This window comes from Musca domestica, unplaced genomic scaffold (assembly GCF_030504385.1).
Source record: "Musca domestica strain aabys unplaced genomic scaffold, Musca_domestica.polishedcontigs.V.1.1 8, whole genome shotgun sequence".
Lineage (NCBI taxonomy): Eukaryota > Metazoa > Arthropoda > Insecta > Diptera > Muscidae > Musca > Musca domestica.
In genome coordinates, this window is record NW_026712409.1 from 10,346,360 (window position 1) to 10,374,161 (window position 27,802).

A 27,802-nucleotide genomic window follows, 5' to 3' on the forward strand; every position below is an offset into this window, starting at 1 on the left:
TTACAATTCGCAGCATCTTTGAAGAAGTACCGTCCAATTATGTCGCCAGCCCGTAAACCTCATTAAACTGTGTATTTTTGTGGTTACATTGGTAGCTTTTGCAATACTTCCGGCTGATTTTCATTCCAATATCGCAAATTCTGCTTACGTTAAATTATAGACCAAACCGAAGATATTTGACAGTGAAACAAAACAGAAAACGTGCGTGACCGGTTTAAACAAATGTTGTCAAAAGGATAATTGTTAAAAGTTCACCCTTTTTTCTCAATGTGCAGATTCCCCTCAATAACAAATTTAGGGTTCTGGTTTTTACCGAACGTATTCTAATATTTTTCTTATAAATTCAATTTGTAAGGAAACGTAAAGATTTTTCCCTTATTCATTCATTTTTCCACCATTGCAAATCACATTTATTCCCCCTTTCTCGCCAATGTCTTTATATGTTGAATCTTTGTAATCTCCCAACCCAAAAACCTTGCTTTTCGTTGCAATTTACAAAACAAAATACCTCAACATAAAAGGTACCAACATATAGTACCCCGTTAGTTTTGCCCATCACTAGTGGGAGAGAAGACAACAGAGTGTTTTGTTTATGAACACAATTGACCTGCTGCGAGAGAGATAGAGAGAGAGTGTGTGGGAGAGAAATTCAACTGGTGGTGTGTGGTATTGGTGGTAGTGCGTTAGTCTTTTGATGTGCTGTGTGTGTGCTGCAATGTTTCAGGCCGTTAACAACAATGTTTCATGCACCATCAGAGCACAACACATTTGTTGGCAGTAGCAGAGAGAGAGTTAGATCGTTAGCAGATCGTGCAACATGTTGTCAATCCATAAGATACTTTTTTTCCACAACAACAAAAATAAACATGTTCTGTCAACATTGTTGAGAAAAAAAAGAGTCTTGCATTTTTAAAACTCTCTCTCTCGCTCTCATGCTCTTATCAATGTTGAGATATTCTTGCAGCACTTTCATGATCATTGGTGTTGGCGGTTGGTGTTGCTGCGCTGGGTGGACGACAACGTCGAATGTATGGGCAGACAGACAGAAGAGATGAACAAACATGGATGTTAGCACTTGTTGTTCACTGTTGAACCACTTGTTGGATTTTTCTTCTTATTGTTGTTGTTGCTGTTGTCATAGTTTCACATTTGTTTTATTTATTTTGTATCTCTGGACGGTGAGTGTTTGTGTTGTTATTTTTCTATTTACACAATTTGCCGGCTGACAGGGATGCCAATTTTTGTTTTTGAAAAGTGAATATTGCAAAACAAAAAAAAGTTGAAAATCACTTTCAATTTCATTATTTGGTAGCCAAGTATAGGCATTTTGGAAAAAGGCTTACTTGAGAGATGGGTGGTATTAAATTCCAAATCAGGGTAATATTTTACAATTGATTTATATAAATCATAATTAATTTCAGCTATTGTGTGGTTGCTTTTTTTCGCCTTAATCATGCAAATAATTAAAAATGCTAACTACAATCGGATGAAGGCGTGTAAATGAAACACAAATTGTACAGTCGTACTCATCTGTATAGTCACAAATAAAGTAATTAATTATAAAATAAAAATTATTATAAAATAAAAATAAAAATCGATAATATCGGAGTGGCGCCCAACCTGAATATTTTAATAATCAACATTTGTTTCACTCAGATGAAAAATTTCTGGAAATAGGATTTTAGATAAATCTACCGGTAGAAACAGAGTCTCTGGTGATAGAACCAGAGTGGCGCCCAACCTGAATATTTTAACATTCAACATTTGCTTTCACTCAAATATACATCTCTAGAAATAGGACTAAGAGGACTAAGGTACATATAGAAAAAGGAATTTGACAAAACCAGAGTGGCGCCCAACCTACAAAAGCAAAATAAATGTCATAGCACTAAGGTGGCGCCCAACCTAATTATATAACCAATCAACATTTCTTTTCTCTCAAATATGTATTTCTGACAATAAGATCTAAGAGAGATCCACTATTCGCAACGGTAATCTAACAATGTCATAGCACTAAGGTGGCGCCCAACCTGAATATAATAACAATCAAAAATTGTTTACTCTCATATATACATTTCTAGAAATAGGACTTAAGGGAGATCCGCAGTACGCAACGGCATATCTAGCAAACGAAATGTGATAACACTAAGGTGGCGCCCAACCTGAATATATTAAAAATCAACATTTGTTTTCATCAAATATACATTTCTGAAAATAGGACTTAAGACAGATCCACCACAAGCAACGGTACATCTACCAAATGAAGATTGATAAAACCACAATGGCGCCCAACCTGATAATATTAACATTCAACATTTGACTTAAATATATATTTCTAGAAATATAACTTAAGAGAGATCCACCGAACGCAATGGTACGTCTGGCCAAAGAAAACACCAGGATGGCGCCCAACCTGGATATATTAACAATCATCATTTGTTTTCACTCAAATATACAATTCTAGAAATAGGACTTAAGAAACATCCACGGAACACCGAAATTCGATAAAACCAGAGTGGCGCCCAACCTGAATTTATTTACAATCAACATTTGTTTTCACTCAAATATAGATTTGTGGAAAGAGGATTTAAGAGAGATCCACCACAAGCATCGGCACATCTACCAAAAGAAGATTTATAAAATCATGATGGCGCCCAACCTGATAATATTAACAATCAATTTTTGGCACAAATATATATATCAAGAAATTGGACATTAGAGAGATCTATTGAACGCAACCGTACGTCTAGGAAAAAATTGTCATAACATCAGGGTGGGTCCCAACCTGAATATATCAAAAATAATAATTTGTTTCCCCTCAAATATATATTTCTACAAATAGGACTTTTGAGAGGTCCACCATACCCACCCGTACATCTAGTAAATCTGTAATTTAACCAAGAATCGTCTTACAAAAAGTGCAAGAACTTACATCGCAACAGAAAGAAAATAGACTTAAAAGAGCTAAAGAGTCGTTTCGCTTGGCCGGGAATGAAAGGTGAACTGCCGAATTTGGTTTTCGCCGATGAGAAACATTCGTTGTCCAGCAGTTTGTAAACAAACAAAATGATCGTGTTTACTTGCCAAAGAGGTCATCTGAAAATGTGCACCTTCGGTTGGCCACCAGAACTCAAGCGCCGGCGCCGCTTGTGATGATGTAGGCCGCCATAACAGCCGATGGTCGCTCTCCGCTCGTATTAATCGACCGTGGCATCAGAAAAAATGCCGAATATTATTGCGAAAATATTCTGGAGGGTGTATTAGCGCCTTGGGCACGAATGCCTACAATATGAGGTTCCTCGCTTCATTTCCAGCGCACAATGGCCACCAAAATCTCCGGATACCAATCCGTTGGACTATTGTGTCTGGAGTATTTTGGAAAGTAAGGTTGGCACTAAATAATACCAAAGTGTCGATCACCTCAAGCAAGCGCTTCGCCGGGAATGGGCCAAAATACCGCAGAGCAACATTCGGGCAGCGTGTGCCGGTTTCATTGGCCGTTTGAAGGCCATAATTCGTGCCAAAGGTGACCAATTCGAACAAATCTAAACTTATTCGAAAATTTGATGCTATTTCCGACATTGTTTGCCTTCATTCAATAAAATTTAAATAAAAAAAATGTAAAAATTATGGCGTTTGATTTTCTTGCAGTTTTTTTATCTCACCCTGAAATCTAACGAAGAATCTTCTTACAAAAAAAAAAACAACGCATCTTTCTTTAATAGAAAATGAGACGCAGGTTTGGGGAACATTTTACTTTATGTTCGGGACCCATCAGCACACTGAGCGGTAGACCTAGTAATTTAACGCTTTTAGACTATCTTTTTTTGGGTGCGTTAAAGCTAATGTCTATACAGACAGCCCGCTTCATTTGACGCATTGTAAATCAATATTAAAGCATTTATGTGTCAAATATCGGCCGAAATGTTGAAAAGAGTATGCCAAAATTGGACTAATCAGATGGACTGTTTGAGGCGGGATCGCGGTTAACATTGTCATGGAAAATTCTATCAATTCAAATACCGATTTCATGCATATTTTCAAATTAGCGCCAACCGTTGGGCGCCATCATGGTGTCTAGTTAATAATAACTCATTGGTTAACAAGTTTAGAAAGAGAGACGATTTACCGAGAGTAATGTACCATTTCATTCATTTATCCAAAATGATAACACAATAAAAATATATGCTATTTATTTTAGCATTACTGTATCCATAACAAGTGCAGTAGTTCTATATTTTTGCAACGTGTACTTTGAGATATTGTATGGGTAATTTTATTTAAAAAAAATATTACTTTTTTCAAATGGACGAAGAAAACAGGTTACGACGTCACATGGAATGACCAATATAGAGATCAATATACTGCATTATTTATTAGCATTGCGATTTTGCAGCGATTAAATATTCTTAGAAATTAAAATAGATCAATGGAAAAGATTTGCCGCAGCCACACCATATTGGAAATGTTCCACAGAATTGTGAGCGAGAGCGACAGGGAGAGAAAAAATTTTGAAATTTCAGCATGATTTCAACGAAAAAGCGAAATTGTTTAAAGCGAAACCCCAAGACAATATCTGAGTGAAGAATGTTTTTTTTAATGGTGGAAATAACGTGAATCATTTATCGAGAACACTAGATTCTGAGAGCAATAATTGCTGGAAGGTATGACAATTATTTGATTGGAACAAAAAGATTTCCATTTAATCAAATGTCAAAAAAGTAGCTATGGGCTGGCTATGTCATAATTCCTCCTACTTATTTGTTTATTATGAGTAGGAACATAATAAATAAATATTTTATTTTTATTAAAACAATAGATACATTTCCATGCGGAAAGCTTAATAATAAACATAATATTGAGTTGTTAGCTATAATAAGCCCAAACAAATATTTGCAATTATCTGAAATTAGTTTTTGTTGTTATTTATTTTTTTTTTTGCAATTAATGCCATACGCATCGGTACTCTAATCTAAATGTTAAGTACATACACACTCTATACCCGATCAGAGTGCTGATGATATTGTGTCATAGATTTGTCGCTAAGTACCCCAGCGAAATATTCAAGTGTTGGCCTATGACGTATTCTTGTTGTTATTGGGGAATAACGTAATTAGACATTAACAAAATCATGTCGCCATGACTAATAATGACACTCAATTTATTTTCACATTCCTACTTGGAGATAAGTTAATTTATTTTTATCGATATCAGTTGTTGTTGTTGGTTATTTGCAATCACTATTATTACATTATATCAAGGCCTGGTGGGGGGTTGTCATCAGTAATTGTGTAGTTTATGGTGCAAAGGTCTTTGGGAAGTCTTTTGACTAAAGTCGACCTATATACCCCTATAGCCTTACAGGACAAAGACATAGAAGTATAAAGATGTGACAAAACAGAGTAAAAATATGGCAACCTTGTAAAAATACCTGTGTTGTTATGATATCATAACAACATAGTTAGCAATGTCAACCGATTTAAATCGCTGAGACAAATGCAAATTTTTAAAAAAGTCTATAGAACAGAAATTTAAAACATTTTTGGATTTTTCAAAATTTTATTTGTCATTCGTTTCTGTATTGTGGTTTTTATATTAACATGCCTCTGTCATGAGCTGTTACCTTATGTATTGTAGACACAAACGATTTGCTGAAAATGCATTTTTTCCAGTCTACCATTTTAGGTCTTTGACAGGAGATTTGAAATATTGTTTCAAAAATTAAATATGTCTTTAAAAGTCCAGTGTAAACTATGTTTAACAGTGCCAAAGATCGATGAATGCCATTAATTTAAGCGCCAACCGTTGGGCGCCATCATTGTGTCTAGCCTATAATTCATTGGCATGTTCAGAAAGAGAGAGAGAGGGAGAGAGACTGATCGAGAGTAATGCCCCAAACTTTTTCTAGATGGAAGCCTACTGAGAATCAAAAAACTACAAGGGATTCTTAACAGAGTTGACTCAAATGTGGCATTTTGAGTTCCCAATTTCCAAATAAAAAAAACAAATTAGAAAATATCAGTCGGTTTTGCCGCCAGATGTATACCCTCAGCCAATGTTCGATTATTTAAATATATTTTGACTTCTGTTATGATTATTCAAATTTTTGACCCTCTATGGAGTTGGTACCGAAGGAATGGACCAATATTGTCCATTTCGTATCGGACCTAAATAAAAATGATATAAATATTAAAACGTGCCAGATTTGGACTATATCGACTACTTCCTATACTTTATATGAAATATGTGTAAATTGTTGTAAAATGTGGAAATATGCGTGAGGTACCAGATAAAGTGGGCCGAAATATTCCATTTTCATACTTCATCTAATACAGATAAAGATATTGGCATGGGAAAAATTACAAGAAAATCGAATATTTATATCCAATTTTATGCGAAATCATAAATACCACATTCGTCTAAGGTTTCTGGTTGAGAGAAATATTTAGATATAGCAAGTAGTAAAGAAAAGCTGACTTGTTTCATAAGTTGTGAAAAGTGTACCCCTTTGTGGGTGGGGTACCAGGAGGTGTTGGCAGATATATATCATCTACACAATAGATTTTGTGTTAGCACAAATGTTTGTATGTGTGAAATTTGAAGACAGTTAGATGCTTATTTTGGTTTCTTTGAGCGTTTTGCTTTTAAAAATGTTGACCCTTTGTGGGGGAGGTACCAAAAGAAATGACCCGATCCCTCCCATCTTTATAAAATACCTTGTGTTGATGGAAATATTGAGATATACCAAGTCTTAAAGCAATCGGATGTTAATTTCACGTTTTATGAGCTTCATGGATATTCAAAATTCTCACCTTTCGTGTGGGAGGTACCAGAAGGAGTAGTCCGATCTCTACCATTTTCACACCAGGCCTTGGGTTAATAAAAATATTGCGATGTGTGTAATTTAAAGAGAACCGGATGCTTATTTCGGATTTTATGATCGTTTTGGTTATTCAAAACTTTAACCCTTTGTGTGGGAGGTACCAGAAGGAATGATCCGATCTCTACCATATTTATGATAGATCTTGTGCTGCTAGAAATATTGAGAGTTGCCAAGTCTGAATGGAATCGGATGTTAATTTCGTGTTTTATGAACTCCATGAATATTCAAAATTTTGACCCTTTGTGAGGAAGGTACCAGAAGGAGTCGACCGATATAATCCATCTTCACACTAGACCTTGGATTAATAAAATTATTGGTATGTGTGAAATTTGAAGAGAACCGTATGTTTATTACTTTTTGGTTATTTGAAACTTTTACCCTTTGTGGGGGAGATACCAGAAGAAATGGTCCGATCTGTACCATCTTCATAACAGTTCTTATATTTATGGAAATATTAAGATGAGCTAAGTTTGAATGTAATCGGATGTTAATTTCGTGTTTTATGAGCTTCATGAATATTCACAATATTGGTTCTTTGTGGGGGAGGTACCAGAAGGAGTTGGCCGATATATCCAATCTTCAAAGCAGACCTTGGATTAATAAAAATATTTTGATTTGTGTCATTTGAAGACAATCGGACGCTTACATCACGTTTTATAAGATTTAGAATTATTTAAAATGTTGACCCTTTGTGCCCATTTTCGCACCTGACCTAGTACTGATGCAATTATTAGAATTTGCAAAGTTGGAGCAAAATCAGATTATCCTTTCACTCTTTGTGCAGTAAATTCGGAAATAGCATCAAATTTTAGAATAAGTTTAGATTTGTTCGAATTGGTCACCTTTGGCATGAATTATGACCTTCCAACGGCCAATGAAAACGTCACACGCTGCCCGAATGTTGCTCTGCGATATTTGACTCATTCACGGCGAAGCGCTCGCGCTTGAGGTGATCGACACTTTGGTATTTCCTTTAGGGCAAACCTTGCTTTCCAAGATACTCTAGACGCAATAGTCCAACGGATTGGTATCCGTAGATTTTGGTGGCCATTGTGCGCTGGAAATGAAGCGAGGAACCTCATTTTATAACCATTCTTTGGTGGCGAGTGCTGAGTGCGATCGATGGTGCTGAGTCCTGTTGGAATGTCCAAGGTCTGTGGCCAAAATGTTTGCGTGCCCAGGGCTTTGATATACCCTCCGGAATATTTTCGCGATAATATTCGGCATTTATTCTGATGCCACGGTCGATTAAAACGAGCGTAGGGCGACCATCGGCTGTTATGGAATATTTTCGCGATAATATTCGGCATTTATTCTGATGCCACGGTCGATTAAAACGAGCGTAGGGCGACCATCGGTTGTTATGGCGGCCCACACCATCACCATGGTCGGCTTGAAGCTTTTCAGCTCTTGCCTCTTTGGCAACTGAACACAATTATTTGTTCGTTTGTTTGTTTACAAATAGCTGGACAACGAATGTTTTCTCATTGGAGCGGAGGAAACCAAATTCGGCAGTTCACCACTTTCGGCCAAGCAAAGCAACTATTTAGCTCTTTTCTTTCTGTTGCGGTGTAAGTTCTTGTACTTTTTGCGATTTCAATGGCTTTACCCCGAGCTCATTTTTCAATGTTTGCTGAATGGAAAATTGCGATATGTTCAGCTCACGAGCCATTTCTCGGGCGCTGCGACGCGGGTTTCGATCAAGTCGCTTCTGTACTTTTCGAACCATTTCTGCTGATGTTGCTGTTTTCTTACGTCCAATTCCTTGACTTCCGTCGGGCTATGCCACCAGTATCACGGTGACGAGCGATAGTACGAGACACAAAAGATTTATTCACATTTAAATGCTGCAGTGCTCTAACGATAGCCACTTGTGCTTTTCCAGCCAAATATAAAGAAATCACCCTATCACGCTTGAATAACACTTTTTCTGGAAAATTCTCATCAAAATGCTTTTGTACGCTTGTGAACAATATAATGAGCTGTCACTGGAATAATTTTAACAGCTGTCGGACGAGTGACTTAGAAATTACACCAGTCTGAAGTTGGTTGCAGTTTTTTTCATCTCACTCCGTATACCCTCTGTAGCCATATGGCTGAGGGTATAACTACCCATATGACTGAGGGTATAACTACCCATATGACTGAGGGTAGACAAATTCGAATCTTTTCCATTTCCTTTTCATCCCCACAGAACCTACAGCAGCCATAGAAACCCCCTTTAATCATTCAGCTAAAAAATTCACTGAAAAGTCGTTTATCTATGGCAAAGCTCTAAGGCATCTTCTAACCCCCAGCAACCATATACAAATTATATTTTTTTTCATAGAGTTTCCGATTCCCGCTAATTTATTATCTAACATAAATTTTAAATGACTTTGATTTGAATAGCTGACAACTGACATGTTTAGCATCTTCTTCAAAACTTTGTCATAGACTTAAGTTCATCAACATGTTCTGTTTTGTTTGAATCGGTGAGTTAGCTTAGGTTAATATTTATTTATTTATCTGGCCCCAAACTAAGGTTATTTACATTGAACATTCTTTTCGGTTCGTGTGGCACGGGGGAAGGGGAAGTTGCTTTTTTTTGTGGGGGCTCTTCTCTCCAGTTGTTCTTTGATAACAATGGTATTTGCTGTTATTTGTTTAAAACAAATAAAGAATAACAACAACAAAAACCCTACATAGACACACAATGTATTTTTTTATTGTGGGAATTGTTACAAGGTCAATGTTTTTGTTGTTTTTGTTTTTTGGTGAATATTACAAAATATTACAACAATTGAATTCTGTTATTTATCGAACAACAAAAGATGTTCTAAATTCGCATTGTTGTCTATAAATGGTGTAATTCGAGTGTAGGTGAGTTTGTTGCAAGGTTTGCCTTTGCCCCAGTCCAAGGAACGAATTTCCATCTACAGGGTGAGATGGAAAAGCTGCAACCAATTTCAGACTGCTGTCATTTCTAAGCCACCCGTCCGACAGCTGTTAAAACTATTCCAGTGACAGCTCATTATATTGTTTACAAGCGCATAAAAGTATTTTGGTGAGAATTTTCCAGAAAAAAAGTTATTCGTGATGGAATTCAAGCAGGATAGTGTGATCTCTTTATATTTGGCTGGAAAACCACAAGTGGCTATCGTTAGAGCACTCCAGCATTTAAATGTGAATAAATCTCTTATGTCTCGTACCATCGCTCGTTACCGTGATACTGGTAGCATAGCCCGACGGAAGTTAAGGAAGTGGACGGAAGAAAACAGCAACATCAGCAGAAAGGGTTCGTCAAGTAAAGAAGCGACTTGATCGAACTCCGCGTTGCAGTAGCCGAAAAATGGCTCGTGAGCCATCGCAATATTCCATTCGGAAAATATTGAAAAATTAGCTCGGGATAAAGCCATTGAAATTCCAAAAATGGCAAGAACTTACACCGCAACAGAAAGAAAATAGACTGAAAAGAGCTAAAGAGTAGCTTCGCTTGGCCGAAAGTGGTGAATTGCCGAATTTGGGGTTCTCCGCTCCGATGAGAGAACATTCGTTGTCCAGCAGTTTGTAAACAAACAAAATGATCGTGTTTACTTACCAAAGAGGTCAGCTGAAAATGTGCCCCTTTGGGTGGCCACCAGAACTCAAGCCTCAAGCCGGCCATGGTGATGGTGTGGGCAGCCATAACAGCCGATGGTCCCTCTCCGCTTGTATTAATCGATCGTGGCATCAGAATAAATGCCGAATATTATCGCGAAAATATTCTGGAGGGTATATTAAAGCCTTGGGCACGCCAACATTTTGGCCGCAGACCTTGGACATTCCAACAGGACTCAAGCGCCGGCCATGGTGACGGTGTGGACCGCCATAACAGCCGATGGTAGCTCTCCGCTCGTATTAATCGACCGTGGCATCAGAATAAATGCGAATATAATCGTGAAAATATTCTGTAGGCTGTATTAAAGCTTCGGGCACGCCAACATTTTGGCCGCAGACCTTAGACATTCCAACAGGACTCAAGAGCCGGCCATGGTGATGGTGTGGGCCGCCATAACAGCCGATGGTCACTCTCAGCTCGTATTAATTTACCTTGGCATCAGAATAAATGGCGAATATAATCGGGAAAATATTCTGGAGGGTGTATTAAAGCCTCAGGCACGCAAACATTTCGGCCGCAGATCTTGGACATTTCAACAGGACACGCCACCCAAGAATGGTTACAAAAAGAGGTTCCTCGCTTCATTTTCAGCGCACAATGGCCACCAAAATCTCCGAATACCAATCCGTTGGACTATTGTGGCTGGAGTATTTCGGAAAGCAAGGTTGGCCCCAAAAGAAATACCAAAGTGTCGATTACCTCAAGCAAGCGTTGCGCCGGGAATGGGCCAAAATACCACAGAGCAACAGAGCAGACGGTTTCATTGGCCGTTTGAAGGCCATAATTCGTGCCAAAGGTGGCCAATTCGAGCAAATCTAAAGTTATCCGAAAATTTTATGCTATTTCCCCCATATTATGGTACCTCCCTATTTTCGGTATTTCGATGATTTTAGCGATATTATTCGCCGGAATTGTTTCAAATTTATTTTTTTTTAAGTTTGTAATGGAAACTACAACCCATGACAGAAAATTGTCTGTGCAGGTCTACGCCTTCGTATAGCCCTCATATAACGGTACCCCCCGATATTCGACATTTTGATGATTTTAGGGACATTATTCACCCGAATTCTTTAAATTTGGTATTTGAAGCTCTTAATAGGTACTACAGCCTGTGGCAGAAAATTTTCTACGAGATCAAGGTTTTTGTGTAGCCCCGATATAGCGGTACTTCCCAGTATTTTGATTATTTTAGCTACATTAATCACCGGATTTTTTTCAAGTTATTCTAAAATTTGAAAATTTCAAAAAAAAAAAAGAAAATGTACAAATTATGGCGTTTGACTTTGTTGCAGATTTTTTTTTATCTCACCCTGTTTGTATGTGTCTGTGTGCGTGCATAGGTTTTTGTTTTTTATTAAATTTTATTATTACTTACATTGCCCCTCGCCTTCCCCCTTTCCCTCTCATCGCGACCCATTACAGTTTCCCCATTGTCATTCATTTTGATTCCGAAAACTTTTCAATAGTACTTTTGAATACCCTGCGTTAAGTATTCTTAATTTCCGTTTCCGATCGCTCTCACTTTTTCTCTCTAAAAGTGCGAATGACGACGACAAGCGTTCAAGTGTCGTCTATTAAATAAATAACCAAGTATGTGTCATGAATACACCACACACATGCCGGTCTCTTCCCGTGACCGAAACACCAACACCAACACCCACACGAACACACAACGCACATGGGAACATTTGTGGGAAAGACCGACCCATTTGCAATGCGTTTTGCGTTACAGAATCATTTCACTTGGAATTATTTACATTTTCATTTTATTCAATTTAGTGCGAGGGACGGGGGTAAAGTTTTATGTTGGGTTTCATTTTTTTTTATCGCATTTGGACAATAGTATGGAGGGAATATATTAAGTTTGTCATTCTGGTTGTAACACCTCGAAATACACATTTTAGACCCCACAAAGTATATATTTTGGTCAGCATACAATTTTCTGTCGATTTATCCTTCTGTGGAAATCAGTCTTGCTTCCGAACGACATAAAATAAGTTGATAAAATTTTACTCAAATGTACAGGACTTTTGTTATTGAAAATGGGCCATGTAGGTCCACGTTTTGGTATAGCCGTCATACAACAGTACCTTCCGATATTCGATATTTTAATGATTTTAGCGACATTATTCACCGGAATTGTTTCGAATTTCGTATTTGAAGGTCGTAATGGATACTACAGCCTTAGACAGAAAATTGTGTGTGCAGGTCCACGCCTTCGCATATTCCCCATATAGCAATACCTCCCGATATTCGGTATTTGGACGATTTCATCGACATTATTAACCGGAAATGTTTCAAATTTGGTATTTAATATTCGCAATGGATACTACAGTCTATGGCAGAAAATTTTATGTGCAGGTTCACGTTTTCGTATAGCCCCCATATAATGGTACCTCCCGATATTCGGTATTTTCATGATTTTAGCGACATTATTCACCGGAATTGTTTCAAATTTGGTATTTGAAGCTCCTAATAGGTACTACAACATATGGCAAAAAATTTTGTATGCATGTCCACGCCTTCGTATAGCCCCCATATAACGGTACCTCACAATATTCGGTATTTTGTTGATTTTAGCGACGTTATTCACCGGAATTGTTTGAAATTTGGTATTTGAAGTTCGTAATGGTTACTACAGCCTATGACAGAAAATTGTCTGCGCAGGTCCACGTCTTCGTATAGCAACCATATAATGGTACCTCCCGATATTCGGTATTTTGATGATTTTATCGACACTATTCACCGGAATTGTTTCAAATTTGGTATTTGAAGATCGTAACAGATATTACAGCCTATGACGGAGAATTGTTTATGCAGGTCCAGGTCTTCGAATATGCCCCATATATCAGTACCTCCCTATATTCGGTATTTTGATGATTTTAGCGACATTATTCCCCGGAATTTTTTCAAATTTGGTATTTGAAGTTCGTAATGGATACTACAGCCTATGACAGAAAATTGTCTGCACAGGTCCACGTCTTCGTATAGCCCTCATATAAGGGTGCCTCCCTATTTTCGGTATTTTGATGATTTTAGCGACATTATTCACGGGAGTTGTTTGAAATTTTGTGTTTAAAGGTCGTAATGGATACAACAGCATATGACACAAAATTGTCTGTGCAGGTCCACGTCTTCGTATAGCTCTCATATAACGGTACCTCCATATAAGATACCTCCCTATTTTGGATATTTTTATGATTTTAGCGACATTATTCACCGGAATTTTTTAAAATTTGGTATTTGAAGCTCCTAAATTTCAAAACAAAAATTAAAAATTGAAATTTTACAATGAATCCTATCGTCGTCGAACAACGTAGTTTAAATGCCAATTAGAACATGGTATTATTTTTTGAATAACCCCAAAAGTATGCTATGAAAAAATGTTGTAATTTTTTAACTTTCTTCTTCGTTTTGACTAAAAATCGATTCCTTTAAAACGCGATAGATCTCTTCTTAATATGTAACAAACTCTTAACAGGTCTCAAAATGCTTTTATAATTCTTCTTCAATGAAAACTTCTCGTCATACCCTCCTCGCTTGTGACAAACATCGACATACGTGCATTGCTATGTTTGTAATATCTTAAATGGATAATGATTACTTAAATAATTTACAACACAGACATTCTCTAGACTCTGTGACGACAACAACAACAAATGTTCATTTCAAAAATGAATCGTTTGAAACCGAAAAAAACATGTACAGGAGGTGACGTAGTTACGATCGATATTTATGTGTGGTAGACATGGGTGACAATCTCCGTTTTATGTGGACTCAGAAACCTTAATGCTCAGTTCCAAAACCTGCAAGAATATACTACTTTTGCATTTTTTCCGATATCGTAAAGGGAAAACCGGTTATTGGTTTTGGAACATAACATAAATCGAAACCAGATATTCTAGAAATAGTCCATGGTAAAATTATGAAGGTAACCTTGTGGAATCATATGTTTATAATTCTTTAATTCAAAATTTTAGCTTTGACCGCATCCTATTGTCAAAATATATACTCAATAAGAGATGGGAACCTTTTTTCAATGAATTTAATTTTGACCAGAAAAATTATAGAAAATACAGGGCGGAATATTATTGTTTGAAACCTTGCATGTACCATGGAATTGTTTAAATATATTCTAACAAGTAAAATAGTATCAATCGGTTTTACCGATAGATGTATACTTCCAACCTTGAGTTATGAATATTCAAACTGTTGACCCTTTATGGGTGACCTAAAACTGATATAAATATTACAACGTGCCGGATTTGGACTATATCGCCTACTTCCTATACTTTATATGGGATATGTGCAAAATTTTTGGAAAATGTTGTAGTGGATCGAAGTATTCCGTTGTTATACTTCATCTAATACAGATAAAAATATTGGATATCGGAAAATTTAAAGGAAATCGAACATTTATATCCCATTTTATGCGAAATCATAAATTTCGATAAACTACACATCCATCTCAGGTTTCTGGCTAAGAGAAATATTTTGTTATAGCAAGTTGTAAAGAACCGCTGATTTGTTTCGCAAGTTATGCCAGGTATAAGTATTGGAAATTGTGACCCTTTGTGGTTGAGGTCCCTGAAAGGGTACCTCATATATATTATCTTCACAACAGATCTTGCGTTAGCAAATATATTTGGATGTGTGAAATTTGAAGAGAGTTGGATGATTATTTCGCTTTCTTTGAGCGTTTTGTTTTTCAAAATCTTGAACCCTATGTGGGAAGGTACCAGAAGAAATAAAGCGATATCTACCATCTTTATAACAGATCTTGTCAAAATTTTGACCCTTTATTTGGAAGGTACCAGAAGGAGTGGACTATTGGTCCAAATCCCATCTTCACACCAGACCTTGGGTTAATAAAAATATTGTTATGTGTGTACTTTGAAGAGAATCGGATGCTTATTTCGGATTTTATGATCGTTTTGGTTATTCAAAATTTTAACGCTTTGTGGTGGAGGTACCAGAAGGAATGTTCCGATCTCTACCATCTTTATAACAGATCTTGTGTTAATGGAAATCGTGAATCGGATGTTCATTTCGTGTGCTTATTTCGGATTTTATGATCGTTGTGGTCATTAAAAATTTCGAACTTTTGTGGGAGAGGTACCAGAAGGAATGGTCCGAACTCTACCTTATTTATAATAGATATTGTGTTTATGGAAATATTTAGATGTACCAAGCCTGATTGGCATCGGATGTTAATTACGAGTTTCATGAACTTCATAAATATTCAAAATTTTGACCCTGTTTTGGGGGAAGTACCAGAAGGAGTGGACCGATATACTCCAACTTCACACCAGATCTTATGTTAATAAAAATAATGGGATGTGAGAAATATGAAGAGAACCGAATGCATATTTCGGATTTTATGATCGTTTTGGTTATTAAAAAATTTGACCCTTTTTGGGGAGGTACCAGATGTAATGGTCCGACCTTTACCATCTTTATAACAGATCTTCTGTCTATGGAAATATTGCGATGTGCCAAGTCTGAATTGAATAGGATATTTATTTCGTGTTTTATGAGCTTCACGAGTATTCAAAATTTTGATCCTTTGTGGGGGAGGTACCCGAAGGAGGATACCGATATATTCCATCTTCACACCCAACCTTGGGTTAATGAAACTATTGTGATGAGTGTAATTTGAATACATCAAATTTTTTTTGAGTTATAATTATTCAAAATGTTGACCTCTTAAGGGAGAGGTACTTGATGGAGTGGACAGATATTGTCCATTTTAACACCTGACCTAGCACTGATGCAAATATAGGGATTCGCAAAGTTAGAGCAAATTCGGGTTATCCTTTCTCTTTCTGTGCAGAAAATTATTTTCTTTGAAAATGTTGACGTTTTGAGAGGGACGTGCCAAAAGCAGTAGACCGATATTACCCATCTCCAAACTCGATCTAGGTTTGATAATAATATTACGATTTACCAAGTTTGGATCAAATCGGACACTCCCCTTGTGTGTTATCGTGCACACCAGCCAGACAGACGGACGGACGGACATCGCCAAATTGACTCCAAATGTCCTGAAACGGATTTGGTCCAAAGAGACCTAGGGTCTAAAACTATTATTTCGACTAGGTACGTTTTGACCGTATCAAATGATATGTACCCTTCTCTAGCCATATGGCTGAGTTTATAAAAATAATATCTTCTATCTTCTATTGAGTTTACGATCTCGTAAAAAAGTTGTTTTTTTTTCGTTATTTTAAAAATAACTTCTGGGGAGAATATCCCAGACAAAAAACAAGGGAACTAATGAGGATTGGTGGCTCTTTCCGAAACCTAGGTGTTCCCTGCCTTACCACCTGGTAAACATTACCATCGTTCTCCACTAATAAACAAACGTTGTTTTTATAAAAACAAAAATAAAGGGATTAAGCCGGACCATTTTGCAACAACAATATCTGGTAATAATGTATTTACATGACTCTCATGGGCTATGGACACACTATCGATATATTTCCTACAGAAAAATTTCACTAGTGACTTCTGAATGACAAGCTTATGCACACATGGTCAGTAGTACTGGCGACAAAATCAATAGTAAGTCAGTAGTTATTGACTGTAAAAATTTCCTAAAGGGTTTGAATTCATTTATATTCCTTAAATCCCTTTAACAATTTAACATCAGTAATAAAAGAAAATAAAATTAAAAATTGTCTTACCTTAAAAATGAATATTCCACGCAAATCCAATACTACTCTAAAACACTACTGCAACTTTTCGTTTCCTAATATTTATGATATTTCTTCACTTTTCCTTATCTTTTTTTTTCGAATTGTATTTTGACAAAAACAAAAAAACTTTTTCTAAAAAGTGTTCACTTTCTGTTTTATTGGAAAGTTTTCACTGTTGTTGTAGTTATTGTTGGGGTCGGCAACATGAAGTTATTGAAGTTAACATTGCACTTTTTCACATAACTGACACTGTAAACGTAGCTGCTGTTGTTGTTGTTGCTGGTGCAGCTTTTGCTGATGTTGCACATTTTTCCCATTGACACTTGGGGCGAAATGCTATATTAATCTCCATTTTGTGTGTATCTTTGTTAAATCTTTGTGAATTCGATACTGACAACAAGAAGTTGCTGTTGTTGCAGACGTCGACATCAAGAAGTTAGCGTTGAGGCAACTACTGATAAGCATGAGACCGAACGAGCGAGCGAGCGACCGTCCGACTGAGCAAGGGGAGTGCACAACAAGAATTTAATTTGCAATTGCTTGTAATTGGTAAATTTCACATTTTTTCACTTTTTTTCCCTCTCGCATTTCGTTACATCTTTCTGTGGGGTTGCTACACTTTTTTTTTGCTTTCTTTAGAAATACCGACTAATTTAAGGCATCTGTTACTAGGTAACACTCAGTACCAGTACCAAATACTGACATGGAGAAGAAGTTTGAACACCCCCCATGTAAGTGGGAAAATTTAATGACATTTAATTCAATGGCTTGGTTTTCCTTTGACACGCACTACTCACAAACTCAAACAACAATTGTTTTTGGTGGAAGGAGGGAGAGCGATTTTTATATTGAATTTATTTTTACTTTTTTATTATTTCTGGTATTTTTTATATTTTATTTTTGTTTCATTGACATTTTTTACAAAAAAAAAAAAAAAAACAGTGATTAATTATTGACAAAGTAAACAAACAGAGAAGAGAGCCAAATCGAGAGAGGATGCTTTGGTATTTGCATTCAATTGTTTTTGTTTTACACTGGCCGACGTCCCCGTTTTAAATTCTTTAAATAGATCCCCGATTTGTTTTTTTGAAGGGGGGTATTTATGAACATCACATAATCATGCATTTTCCATGATTTCCTCAAAAAAAAAAAAACACAAATAGACTAGCTTATCTGCTCTTCTTCTCTATTTTTGTTTTATTTTTCCTTTGATCTCGAACACAACAATTACTGACACAACGCGCAATGCAACCAACGAAAATGAAAGTAAAACACGACTTGAAATTATTTGAAAAAAAAAAATACTTTTTTTCGATCGAAACCCGTCGTAATTTTTCTCTTCTTCTTGTTCTGGCTGTTGGAGCAACAAATATCTACTGAAATTAAAAATAGTAAATTTTTTCCACAAACCCACAAATAAAAAAAATTACAAAAAACACAAAATCTTCAATTTTTATTTATGACGCCGTTGAGTTCAGTACGCGGCGACAAATAAACAAAAAGCAAACACATTTATTCCATAAATGTGTGTGTGTGTTTGCGTGTGTGGTCGGTCATTCATCATTATACATAAGTAGGTACGCTACACCTGATACCCAGCATACCAAATATTAGGCGTTTGACATGGCTACTGAAAGTCGTAAGTTCCGTTAGACAAGTGTGATAGATATCTGACAGAAATCTGTTATATTGTGTTAGCTTCCGTCTAGCGTCCGAACAAAATGAAGTAGGTTGATAAAATTTTACTCGAATGTATATTATGTCTGCAGGACTTTTGGTACTGAAAATGGGCCATGTAGGTCCACGTTTTGATATAGCCCTGGCCGATTTTAGCCACATTATTCACCGGAATTGTTTCAAATTTGGCATTTGAAGCTCGTAATGGATACTACAGCTTATGACAGAATATTGTCTGTGCAAGTCGACGTCTTCATATATCCCCCATATTACGGTACCTCCCGATATTCGGTATTTTGATGATTTAAGCGACATTATTCACTGGAATTGTTTCAAATTTGGTATTTAAAGTTAGTAGTGGATACTACAGCCTATGACAGAAAATTGTCTGTGCACGTCCAGCCTCCATCTAATGGTACCTCCCTATTTTCGGTATTTTGGTTATTTAACGACATTATTCTCCGGAATTGTTCCGAATTTGGTATTTGAATTTCGTAATGGATACTACAGCCTAAGACAGAAAATTTTCTGTGCAGGTCCACGCCTTCGTATAGCCCCCATACTATGGTACCTCTCGATATTCGGTATTTTGATGATTTAAGCGACATTATTCACCGGAATGGTTTCAAATTTGGGATTTAAAGTTCGTAATGGATACTACAGCCTATGACAGAAAATTGTCTGTACAAGTCGACGTCTTCGTATAGTCCCATATATTACGGTACCTCCCTTTTTTCTGTATTTTGGTGATTTAAACGACATTATTCACCGGAATTGTTCCGAATTTGGTATTTGAAGTTCGTAATGGATACTACAGCCTATGACAGAAAATTGTCTGTGCAGGTCTAGGTCTTCGTATAGCTCCCATATAACGGCACCTCTCGATATTCGGTATTTTGATGCTTTAAGCGACATTATTCACCGGAATTGTTTTAAATTTAAGATTTGAAGTTCGTAATGGATACTACAGCCTAAGACAGAAAATTGTCTGTGCAGGTCCACGCCTTCATGTAGCCCCCATGTAATGGTATCTTTCGATATTCGGTATTTTGATGATTTTAGCGACATTATTCATCGGAATGGTTTCATACTTGACATTTGAAGTTAGTAATGGATACTACAGCTTATGACAGAAAAATTGTATGTGCAGGTCCAGGTCTTTGTATAGCCTCCATACAACGGTACCTTCTGATTTTCGGTATTTTGATGATTATAACGAAATTATTCACCGGAATTGTTTCAAATTTGGTATTTGAAGTTCGTAATGGATACTACAGCCTACGACAGGAAATTGTCTGTGCAGGTCCACGTTTTGGTATAGCTCCATATTTTCGGTATTTTGATGATTTTAGCGACATTATTCATCGGTAATTTGAAGTTCGTAATGGATACTACAACCTATGACAAAAAATTGTCTGTGCGGGTCGATGTCTTCGTATAGCGCCATATAATGGACCTCCCTATATTCGGTATTTTTTTTTTTTTGATTTTAGCTACATTATTCACCGATCTTTTCTTTTTCAAGCTTCGCATTTGAATCTTGTAATGGCTAATTATTAAAGTTGCCTATGCAGGGCCACGTCGTCGTCGTCGTATAGACCCTATTATAACGGCTACATTCGACATTTTTAAGATTTTAAAAGAATTGTTAACGGATGTTTTTTTTTTTGAGAATTGCCATATTCGTTCCAAATGGTGGAGGGTATTCAAAGTTCGGCCCGGCCGAACTTATAGCTTTTTCACTTATTATCATTAAATTTTATTATTAAAATACGTGCTCTGTTAAGAAAGTTTATCCATTTTATGACAGGTTTAATCGAAGCTTTTTTTTTGGCTCAATGGGTACTTAAATAAGCTGAATTGTCGTTTTTGGTGGTGTCTTCATTGGACCCTACTTCTTTATAGATGATTCGAATCGCGTGAGCGCGATCGTGAGATGATATCCACCTCTTTTTTCTGCCCAAAATTAAGAGCTTGACTTGCATGACACGTGAATTTTTCTGAATTTTGGGTGTTATTTCAAATTTTCCTATAGCTCTTAAAAAAATCACCCTTATTTATCATACGCCAAGTGGGTAAATCCAATGTATGTGAGATTTTTAGATTTTTTTTAATGTATTCAGGTTTTCGATTTTTGAGCCTACAACCTTTCACACCAATCTATGTCCGAACTCTTACAGTTTAGTTCACTGGGTTCGCTACATTAAATACTTACACAGTAAAATACTCACGTTCATACTCGACTCGCATGTTCAAACACACACACACATGAATGTATGTATGTGAGAGAAAGAGCGGTAAGTTTTTCTTTTTTGAATTTTTAAATGACAAATCACACACATACGCACATGATCCCCGCCCCAATGTAACCCCGCAAAGAATATATACCGAGAGCGTCAAAATTCCCCACGTGTGTTTTATATTATTTTTTATGGGAGGGAAGAATGTCGTCATTTTACCCTGATGATCAATACATATATATCTGATAATTTCCCATAATTGGCAACACAATTTTTTTTCTAGGACATTGCCCACATTTTCCCCATAGTAAAGAGGCGGAGTAGCTTGTACCCAATCACATCCACGAACCCATCACATAACACTGACTGTATAAGAACATACCACCTACTTTAGTCATAATTTGGAAGTGGATGAGACATCTGTTAAAATTACTCAGTCAAGCTGACTGTGTCACAAGCCGAAAGAGAGTAATAATCCAACCACAATAGGAGACAATCAAGTAGACAGTCTATTTACAAAACTGGCGGTGATGGTGTAGGTGATGATGAGCAATGTACTTACATACACATAAACAAATGACCAAATGTAATTATGTATAGAGGGGAGGGGGGGTTGTTATTGTCATTAAAACATTACTCATACTCTCTCTATATGGGGCGAATGGAGACGGTTAGCTTAAAATGGCATTAACATATTCTTGCTTCTGTAAAAACTCAAAAAGCTCCATGTATCCATTGGATTATTAAAGGTCCACATTTTCTGCCCAAAAACCTTAATCAGAAAGTGATCTATATCGGCTGATATGTGGTAGGGATGCCGTGTAACTTGTGATAGTATTATCTGTGTGCCTTTGTTTGTACTGATTTTATTAAGTTCTCACTTTTTGTTGCTGTTGTGATTATAACAGTATTATTTCAAAAAAGTTTGAAACGAAGTTAAGTTTTTTTGTTTCAAAAATTAAAAGCCCTCATTATATCATCTTCCCTAAATAGATATATATCTTTCAAAATATATAGATATCATCAAGTCCATATTTTGTACATAGTTGAAGAATATTTATAGTTTTTTTCTAATTTTTGGGGAACCTTTTATGATGTGTCTACTGTACGACATGAAATCTCTTATGTGGTTTTACAACACCCACAATTGCTCTTGGAATTTCACTCGTCGATGTAAACGTGCCAGTGGACACTCACGCATACAAGTGTGAAATGAAGTCCGACTGTGCAGGCGATTGAAATGTGCGTGGCACGATCCGAATATACGAGAGCAATTGGGAAATTAGGAGCGTCTGGTTACTTTTTCTGCAAACAACTTGCCAGAAACTTATTTCTCAAATAATGAGTTGAGTTTTATTCTCTCTTGTAAGAAAAACGGTAAAACGTAAAAAGAGAGAATCTCTGTAAAAAGATGCAAGCAACTAGCTGATTTGTCAAAACAATATTCCCGCCATAAAAAGAAACAAGGCACCCAAAACTATTGTATTTCTTAAATGAAAAACGAGTAAGGAAAAGTCAAAAGCCGGGCGGGACCGACTATATGATACCCTACACCACTATGCATATTTACTTGAGCTACGTAACAAAAGAATTTATTTAAAGTACATCATACCACCTATCAACATTTGGCTTTAGAGCTGTTACAGTTTGGTTTCAGAGAGAACTAATATATAGGAGGCATATCCAATTCTAAATCGATTTTCACTAGATTTAACGGACACATTTTAATATTTTATACCAAATAACATTGCTAATATAATTGCTGGATACAGGGTGATATGAAAAAACTGCAACCAACTTCAGACTGCTGTCATTTCTAAGCCACTCGTCCGACAGCTGTTAAAATTATTCCAGTGATAGATTGTTTACAAGGGTACAAAAGCATTTTGCTGAGAATTTTCCAGAAAAAATGTTATTCGTTATGGAATTTAAGCGGGATAGTGTGATTTCTTTATATTTGGCTGGAAAAACACAAGTGGCTATCGTTAGAGCACTCCAGCATTTAAATGTGAATAAATCTTTTGTGTCCCGTACCATCGCTCGTTGCCGTGATACTGGTAGCGTAGCCCGTAGCCCGACGTCAAGGAAGTGGACTGAAGAAAACAGCAACATCAGCAAAAATGGTTCGAAAAGTAAAGAAGCGACTTGATCGAAACCCGCTTCGCAATGGCCGAAAAATGACTCGTGAGCTGAACATATCGCAATATTCCATTCGGAAAATATTGAAAAATGAGCTTGGGTTTAAGCCACTGAAATTCCAAAAAGTGCAAGAACTTACCGCAACCGCAACAAAAAGAAAATAGACTCAAAAGAGCTAAAGAGTTGTTTCGCTTGGAGGGAAGTGGTGAACTGCCGAATTTGGTTTTCTCCGATGAGAAAACATTCGTTCGGTTGGGTACCAGAACTCAAGTGCCGTCCATGGTGATGGTGTTTTGGCGGCCATAACAGCCGATGGTCGCTTTCCGCTAGTATTAATCGACCGTAGCATCAGAATAAATGCTGAATATTATCGTGAAAATACTCTGGAGGGTGTATTAAAGCTTTGGGCACCAAACTCTCCGGATACCAATCCGTTGGACTATTGTGTCTGGAGCATTTTGAAAAGCAAAGTTGGCACTAAAAAATACCAAAGTTTCGATAACCTAAAGCAAACACTTCGCCGGGAATTACCCAAAATATCGAGAACAACATTCGGGCAGCATGTGACGTAGTTTCATTGGCCGTTTGAGGCCATAATTCGTGCCAAAGGTTACCAATTCGAGCAAATCTAAACGTATTCTAAAATTTTATGCTATTTCCGACATTTTTATACCCTCAGACACATGGCTACTGAGGGCATATATCATTTGATACGGCCACAACGTGCCTCATCGAAATAACGGTTTTAGACCCTAGGTCTCTTTGGACCAAATCCGTTTCAGGACATTTGGAGTCGGTCTAGCGATGTCTGTCCATCCATCAGTCTGTCTGTCTGGCTGGTACGCATGATAACTCTCGAAGGGAGTATCCAAAATTCGTACATCGTATTATTACTATCAAGCTTACATCGAGTTCGGTCCACTCCTTCTCGTACCTCCCGCACAAAATGTCGATATTTTCAAAGATAATTTACTGGACAGAAAGATAAAGTGTCCGATTGTCTTCAAATTACACACATCTCAATATTTTTATAAACACAAGATATTTTATAAATATGGTAGAGATCGGACCATTCCTTCTGCTACCGTAGGGGAGGGTCAAAGTTTTGAATAGCCAAAACGATCATAAAATCCGAAATAACTATCCGATTCTATTCATACATCCCAATATTTTTATTAACGCAAGATCTGGTGTGAAGGTGAAATATATCGGTCCACCCCTTCTGCTACCTCCCCCACAAAAGGTCAACATTTTGAGTATCCATGAAGCTCATAGAACACGAAAATAACGTCAGATTCCATTCAGACTTAGTACATCTCAATATTTCCACAAACACAATATCTGTTTTAAAGATGATAGAGATCGGACCATTCCTACTGCTACCTCTCCCACAAACGGTCAAAGTTTTGAATAACAAAAACGATCACAACATCCAACATAAGCATCCGGTTCTCTTCAAATTATACACATCACAATATTTTTATTAATCCAAGTTCTGGTGTGAAAATGGAATATATCGGTCCACTCCTTCTGATACTTCCCCCACAAGGGGTAAAAATTTTGAATATTCATGAAGCTCATAGAACACGAAATTAACATCTTTTTATATACTTCATTCATACAATGTTTCCATCAAGACAAGATCTGTTAAAGAGATGGTAGACATCGTACCAATTCTTCTGGTACCTCCCAAACATAGGGTTCAAGATTTTGAAAAACAAAACGCTCAAAGAAAGCGAAATAAGCATCCAACTCTGTCCAAATGTCACACATCCAAATATTTTTGCTAAAGCAAGATCTGTTGTGAAGCCCTTCTAACACCTCACAATTTAACACCTTAAAAATCTTCAATTCAGCCCCCGGCTGGATTAAGGTTTTCATAGAAAATCTTCAATTCAGCCCCCGGCTGGATAGAAAATCTGCAATTCACTTAATTTTTTGTCGACAAAAAATATCAAATTTTTCCTAAAAGATCTCAACATATTTCCTCACATTTTAAATTACAGCACTCACTTAAAAATATTTTCAAATCAAAAAATTATCTTAAAAGTCTTTTTCTGTGTCACAATACATTCGATAATCATAACTTGTTAATTATTTATGTGCCTCATTGCATCAAAAAAAAAAATGTGTTGAGAGATAAAATTACAAAATCCCCCCATGAAAAGTCGATGGGAAACCAGATACGTTTGAAAAGAGTAACCCCCAACAGTAGCTAGCTGCAAAACATCCGTCGGTCGAAAAAATAAACTGCGCTGCTAACTTAAAATGAAAGTTGTAGCTAAAAATAGCACAAAAACCTGACGTTTTTTTTGCGGCAGACAACATTAGTGTAAATTACTTATAAATGATTGTTATTAATCTCTAGCGTTAGCTGTTTCGGTATCTGCAAACGTAGATACAATTAATGTAATATTTGTTGTAGATCTACAAAAAACAAAACGGCATTACTTGTTGCCAACTACTTTTAATGCCACATTTTTGCCGCATTTATAACTGACTTGATGGCTGCCGGGCTGGCGGGCTGATTGGCAAGACGACTGGTTGGCTGAATATTTGTCTGGAACTGGAGAGACAGCGGCAATAGCTAACCACAATTAGTTGTAGTTGTTGCATTTAATTGCTTAAAAAATGTGGTTTACATTGAGCTCATATCGAACGCTTGACGTTGATCTGTTTTAAAATGATTGTTACATTTGTTACAACTACAGCTACAATTGTCAATTATTGCATATTTAAAAGTTAACATAATAGTTATAAATAAAACTGTTTTTTTTATATTAAATACACAATTCTAAAAGTTTAACGGTTAAATGTCACCAATTAACTTTTAAAGGGGGGGATTTACAAGCTATGATTTTTTTCGAAACATGTTTTTAATAATTGATTCTTTGAAAAAAATGCAAGAAATTAAATTTTGCTGCTTTGGAAAAACCTATAGGGGCTTTTCAAAAAAATTACAGTTCTGATCGACCAAGATTCGATTTAGCCATGGTGAATAATATTTTGCAAGAAATTTTCAATTTAAACACCTAACAACCCGGCGCAAGGCAAAAAATCAACGTCAGTGTCCTAAAAATAGAACAAATGATTTTTTATACCCTGAGCCATATGGCTAGGTATACCCTTAGACATATGTCTACAAAGGGTATATATCATTTGATATGGCCACAACGTGCCTCATCGAAATAACTGTCTTAGAACCTAGGACTCTTTTGACCAAATCCGTTTTAGGACATTTAGAGTCGATCTAGCGATGTCCGTCCGTCCGTCATCTAGAAGGGAGTATCCGATTTGATAAATCTCGAAGTCAGTATCCGATTTGATCCAAACTTGGTACATAGTAATTTTATTGTCAAACTTAGAAACGAGTTCGGAGAAGAGCAATATCGGTCCACTCCTTCTGGTACATCCCCCACAAAATGTCAAGATTTTCAAAGAAAATAATTTAATGCACAGAAAGAAAAAGGATCATACTATTTTGTTCCAATTTTGCAATTTTGTACTAGGTCAGGTACGAAAATGGACAAAATCGGTCCACTCCATCAAGTACCTCCCCCACAAAGGGTTAAAATTTTGAATAATTATAACTCTTATAAAATGTGATGTAACAACTCGATTGTCTTCAAATTACACAAATCGAAGTATTTCTTTTAACCCACGTTTTGTTGTAAAGATGGGACAAATCGGTCCACTCCTTCTGGTACCTCCCTCACAAAGGGTCAAAATTTTGAATATCCGTGAAGCTCATAAAACGCGAAATTAACCTCAGATTCCATTCAGACTTGGTACATCTCAATGCTTCCATAAACACAAGACCTGTTATAAATATGGGACAGATCGGACCATTCCTTCTGGTACCTCCCCCACAAAGGGTCAAAATTTTTGAATAACCAAAACGATTATAAAATCCGAAAAAAAGCATCCGGATGTTTTTATTTTTCACACATCCCCTTATTTCTACTAACACAATATCTGATGTGAAGATGGAATTTATCGGTCCACTCCTTCTGGTACCTCTCCCACAAAGGGTCAAAATTTTGAATATCAATGAAGCTCCTAAAACACGAAATTAACATCCGATTTCATTCAGACTTGGCACATCTCAATATTTCCATCATCACAAAATCTGTTATAAAGATGGTAGAGATCGGATCATCCCTTCTGGTACCTCCCCCACAAAGGGTCAAAATTTTTGAATAAACAAAACGATTATAAACTCCGAAATAAGCATCCGGATGTTTTTATTTTTCACACATCCCCTTATTTCTACTAACACAATATCTGCTGTGAAGATGGGATAAATCGGTCCACTCCTTCTGGCACGTTCCCCACAAAGGGTCAAAATTTTGAATATCCATGAAGCTCCTAAAACACGAAATTAACATCCGATTCCATTCATACTTGGTACATCTCAATATTTCCATCAACACAAAATTTGTTATAAAACTGGTAGAGATCGGACCATTCCTTCTGGTACCTCCCCCACAAAGGGTCAAAGTTTTGAATAACCAGAACGATTATA

General features: G+C 36.6%; 1 protein-coding gene across 2 annotated transcripts in view; it reads right to left on the reverse strand.

Annotated features, from left to right (window-relative positions):
• Window positions 1-27,802, reverse strand: part of LOC101891384 (ion transport peptide) — an 88,530-nt gene that overhangs the window by 58,440 nt on the left and 2,288 nt on the right. The window contains exon 1 of one of the 2 annotated variants that reach the window (XM_005174821.3): window positions 17,210-17,340. The exons of the other annotated variant lie outside the window; for it this stretch is intronic. The gene's annotated coding sequence lies outside the window, so the exon portion shown is untranslated. Of the gene's footprint in view, window positions 1-17,209; window positions 17,341-27,802 lie in introns of those variants that run through there. 2 annotated transcript variants of the gene reach the window in all.